The following is a 6,000-nucleotide window of genomic DNA, read 5'->3' on the forward strand; positions in this document are numbered from 1 at the left end:
AAATGTTGGTCTCTTTTCTGGCGTCTTTTTTTGCGGGTCTAAAACTTTTTTTTGCGAGTTGAAAAGTTTTGCTTGTGAGTTAAGCTGTCTCTCAGTGTGCGGTCTCTACCCACCAGGATAAAAGGCCTTTTCCTATTGGTCACTCTCGATTGAAGTCACAGGTTGACCCACGCCCCAGTTCCCCGGAATCCGCTGCACTGGCGCCACAGTCTGACAGAAGAGCGAGCGAGGTTGTATCATGACGAGCAACAGGTCGTATACTGGGTAAGATAACTAACTTAACATCTTAAACTCAGTGATAAGTCAACTTAATTATTATCTCCTCTCATGCTCTCCCATCTAAATACGTAACGTTAGCTAAAGCCTGTGTGAGATTTTGTTAGCCAACAGTATAGCTAAACTGCCAGAGCCCCCAATAGTAAAGCGTCAGTAGGACAATATTTTGCAGTATCACAACCACACACTGGCCCCAGATGACCAATAACAACACACACTGGCCCAGCTGACCGATCACAACACACACTGGCCCCAGCTGACCGATCACAACACACACTGGCCCAGCTAAACCGATCACAGCACACACTGGCCCAGCTAATCCGATCACAGCACACACTGGCCCAGCTAAAAACCGATCACAGCACACACTGGCCCAGCTAACCGATCACAGCACACACTTGCCCAGCTAAACCGATCACAGACCCACTGGCCCAGCTAACCGATCACAGCACCACTGGCCCAGCTAACCGATCACAGCACCACACTGGCCCAGCTAAAACGATCACAACACACACTGGGCCAGCTATCCGATCACAGCACACACTGGCCCAGCTAACCAATCACAGCACACACTGGCCCAGCTTACCGATCACAGCACACACTGGCCCAGCTAACCGATCACAGCACACACTGGCCCAGCTTACCGATCACAGCACCACACTGGCCCAGCTAACCGATCACAGCACCACACTGGCCCAGCTAACCGATCACCAGCCACACATGGCCCAGCTAACCGAACCTACACAGCACACACTGGCCCAGCTAACCGATCACAGCCACACACTGGCCCAGCTATCCGATCACAGCACACACTGGTCCAGCTTACCGATCACAGCACACACCCTGGCCCAGCTAACCGATCAAAGCACACACTGGCCCAGCTAACCGATCACAGCACACACTGGCCCAGCTATCCCGATCACAAGCACACACTGACCCAGCTAACAGATCACAGCACACACTGACCCAGCTAACCGATCACAGCACACACTGGCCCAGCTAACCGATCACAGCACACACTGGCCCATCTAACCGATCACAGCACACACTGGCCAAGCTAACCGATCACAGCACACACTGGCCCAGCTAACCAATCACAGCACACACTGGCCCAGCTAACCGATCACAGCAGCACGCTGGCCCAGCTAACCGATCACAGCACACACTGGCCCAGCTAACCGATCACAGCACACACTGGCCCAGCTAAACCCGATCACAGCACACACTTGGCCCAGCTAACCGATCACAGCACACACTGGCCCCAGCTAACCGATCACAGCACACACTGGCCCAGCTAACAGATCACAGCACACACTGGCCCAGCTAACCGATCACAGCACACATCTGGCCCAGCTAACCGATCACAGCACACACTGGCCCAGCTAACCGCTCACAGCACACACTGGCCCAGCTAACCAATCACAGCACACACACTGGTCCAGCTGACCGATCACAGCACATGCTGGTCCAGCTAACCGATCACAGCACACACACTGGTCCAGCTAACCAATCACACAGCACACACATGGCCCCAGCTAAAACCGATCACAGCACACACTGGCCCAGCTATCCGATCACAGCACACACGGCCCAGCTAACCGATCCACCGACACAGCACACACTGGCCCAGCTAAACCGATCACAGCACACACTGGCCCAGCTAACCGATCACAGCACACACGGCCCAGCTACCCGATCACAGCACACACTGGCCCAGCTATCCAATCACAGCACACACTGGCCCAGCTATCCAATCACAGGACACACTGGCCCAGCTAACCAATCACAGCACAGTCTCTCTCTCTCTCTCTCTCTCTTTCTGTGTGTGTGAGTATGTGTCATGTTAATCAGACTTACCGTATAGGAGATTTGATTTACTCTATTTTCTAACTCAACAGGCCTATCTCTCAAATGTAACTCATTGTAGAATCTCTGCTGTCTCTTTATGAATAAATGAATTATTCATTTCAGACAATGTGAAGTAGGCTAATAAATAGCAGTGAACGTTCGGACTAGGGCGGGGTGTCCTGGAATATTAGTATAGTGCTCATAGGCTATATGCTCTATAGCAGGGATGGGCAACTCTGATAGAGATGAGGGCCAGCATTTTTTCTTCTTTATACCCAGGGGCCAGATTACTAATCCACCTTTTACACTGTCTTACTCAATTTCCTTTTTATTGAAGGAAATTAAAGAATAATTAATGTAATTTGTTTTTAAAGATTTGACTAACTATAAAACTTGTGCAGTTAATCTAAATTCAGAAGGAAAACTTTGTTGTCATGGACAGTAATATCACCCCAACAAAATAAACATCTCAGTTGCATTGTCTGTAAATTTGTAACAAACAAATGAACAGAGGTACTATTATTTTATTACAGAACATTATCAAAACAACATAAGAGGTTAAAAAGGGCTTATCAAAAATAAATAAATAAATTGTTATTGCAAATGGTACCATAAAATAACCGGGGTAACTGCAGGATTTTTTAAAATAAAATTTAAAAGCTTTAAAGACCTTTTAAGACCTGCAATTCACATTTCAGCCTTTAAAACTATTATTTAGAAAAGAGAAGAGTCAAAAGTATCAATTATTATATTAATTTAAACAATTAGGCTATTATTAGTCAATTATTATACTATATTATATTATATTACTGAAAAAGCAAACTCGTTCTCTGCAGCAGTGGGGTTCACTTCCGGATCTATCAGTTTCACCGGTAACCGCAGCACAAAGCAGCACTCAGGTTTATACAGTGAAATCCTAGCCCTTTGAAGTATAATCTACATACTAATCTATATTGTGTAAGGATCCACCCGCTGGCCCAAAAAGCAGAATTGCGGCCTGGTCAAAGGTTTAATGCGTATTCGGTCTTTTATTGAGCTTCTGAATTTATCAGGATTTAGTTTGAATTTTAGTCTAGCTCCGTGTTTAATCTGAGTCCAGTTTCACGTGATATTTGAGTATTCTGGAAATCCCATACTTTCAATTATTCGTTCACTGCCAGACCCGGTATCGCTTTAGAAGAATCATTTCGGTCGACTGAATGCTCTTCCCGGACAAAAAACTCGTCAGTCTGATCTTAAACATTGGATGTAGGGTAAATATCTACCTTTAAGTCGGTCGCGCCCTGCTTACTCGTAACAAAAAGCATAGTTTTTATATATTTACGAAAACTGCAACTTATTTAAGACAGTGATAGGTCAGAAATCGAAATGGACTCATTGATTTGCCCCATGCTCCATCTATTAAACCTTTCGTATGAACAATCCTGAACACAGATTTGAGGTAATACCTTCGCCTTTAATCTACTAGTAATAATGAATAAATAATTAAGAATAATGCAGAATAAATCAAATATAACAATTTATTATCAGTCAGGTAAAATTGTATCATGTCAATTGCATAATGAAAATAATTAGAAGCCAATTTAGAAAGGATAGTGTAATTGTAAATCACATTGTAGTTGTGTTGCAACTTTGCTCCTGGCACAAAGACACTGTAGCCATATTGGGAACGGCCCAAGCGATCCATGCAGGAGGCACACAAATTTAACCATAGTCACACATGTAACAGTTATCCTAATTTAAGACACCATGGTCTAAAATGCATAGCAAAGCACTCAGGTGTTTAGAGAGAATAAACTTAACTAGCCAATGTGTACTGTAGTAGCACAAACAACTATACAGTGTGCTCTGTAGGCACAATGTGTTTAACACAATTACATAATAGTATACCTGACTTCAGGAAGATACATAATATGGAGCATATGAAAGACACTCCACACTACGGGCTTTCTGGCTACAGAATCGCCCAGCAGTGTTTTGTCACTTCCCTTAAATACTCAGACCAGATAACAAAGAAATCTTCAAATCACTGTAAACCATAAAAGACCTTTTGGGTTCTTTAGGTTTCCCGTGATCACATCAGGGTCACACCTGGCTGGAGAGATAAACATTCTCACAGAGCCCTAAAGGGGGACACACCCCCTTCTCAGCAGAACACAATTCTACAAAAGTTTTCAATCTTCTTATAATACAAGTGACTACTGTGAAATTGAGACCCATTTTACCAATCGCACAGGAGAGCCTTTTAAAATGATAACAAACATGAAAAAGTTTACAATCAAGAATCCTGAAGATATAGTAATGTTTTATGTGAGCCGTAACAACTTTTAGATGCCTGGACCATGTGCCCTGGGGGGAAGGATGGGGGAAGGGACCAAAGAGCAAATGGTCTTTCTTCCAGATCTTCCTATCTGTTCCTATTTTGCATTGGCGAGAGTTTCCTGAGTATTTGTCTTCACAAGAATTAATTTCATAAGGAAATAATTTCACTCCTTACAATTGCAATTCTTGTCTTTCTGTCCCCAAATTTAAGAGCTCTTATAATTAAAGACTTTCTGTATAATTTTAGAGTTTACATGGCCCTTAAATTTTTAAACGATTTAACTGCAGACTTTTTAAGGCCCCCGCCGAAACCCTAAGAACATAGTTTCAGTGCAAACACTTCTGTCATGCACTTTGGCAAAAAAGCTTTTGTTGACAATGCATTTTACATTTGAAATTTGAGGCAAGTGCAACAGGGCGTCCCTGTTGTAGTGGTGTGATGATGATTTAAATAACACATTTCCAAACACTCCAAACATATAAGTATCCCCTTGAACTTGGTAAAAAGATCATCTGTTTACCATCTTGACTGGAAAATGCTGTTTTTATGGTCAGTTTTTCATTTATTATTAGCTAATGTTAGTAAATGTTAGAGTGCACCATCCTACTCTCAAATTAATATACGAGGAGCGGCTGGAACCTAGTTAACTCTCCTGGTTGGAGATAGTATTAAACTTAAAAGCAATCGTTACGTGCTTACATTTCAAATATTTTAAAACTGATCATCACTCTAAAATGATCCAGCGGGCCGTACTACTGCGGGCCGTATACGGCAGTTTCTGTTTCTTATAAACAAAAATAGATTTCATTCACTTTTTGTCGGCTCTCAGCGTCACTTTATCTGATGCTTTTCTTTGACGGCCAATGTGGGACTTCTCCAGAACATCCAGATGGCCAGTCCGCCATGGGGTTCACACATTTACATCATGAAAATGTCCGAAACCACGTTTGGTGTGCTTTTCATGTGTGATTTCACATGTGGTCAGTCCTGGGGCCCCTGCTCTGCACATGTTGCATGTCTCCACTATTTAACACACCTGATTCAGATCATTCAGCTCGTTAGGATATCTTATTAACGAGACATTGCGAAATGTGCAGAGCAGGGGGCCCCCAGGACTGGAACTTGAGAAGAATCAGTGTTTTAGGGAGTCAACACAATATTGTAACGCATTACTTTAAAAGAAAGACTGCTTTTGCACCTATATATTATGATCTCAGATTTATGATAAAACTTATACATGTGACAATGGTAGCCTATATTACCTATTTCAGTTTAATGGAATGTAAATATTGTGACCATACTTTTTACAGTAAATTTATCTAATTTATAAAACAAACAGTAACAAAAAATAAAATAAAAATAATAAATAATGCATTGTTGATTAAGGTTTAATTTGCTTGTATGTTAGTGACAGTGGTGTACGTGTAATGAAGTAACAAATTTACTTGTTACTGTACTTTAAAGGGATACTCCACCCCAGAATGACACATTTTGTCATTAATCACTTACCCCCATGTTGTTCCAAACCGGTAGAAACTCTGTTCGTCTTCAGA

Source organism: Cyprinus carpio, chromosome B7 (assembly GCF_018340385.1).
Source record: "Cyprinus carpio isolate SPL01 chromosome B7, ASM1834038v1, whole genome shotgun sequence".
In the NCBI taxonomy this organism is placed as follows: Eukaryota; Metazoa; Chordata; class Actinopteri; order Cypriniformes; family Cyprinidae; genus Cyprinus; species Cyprinus carpio.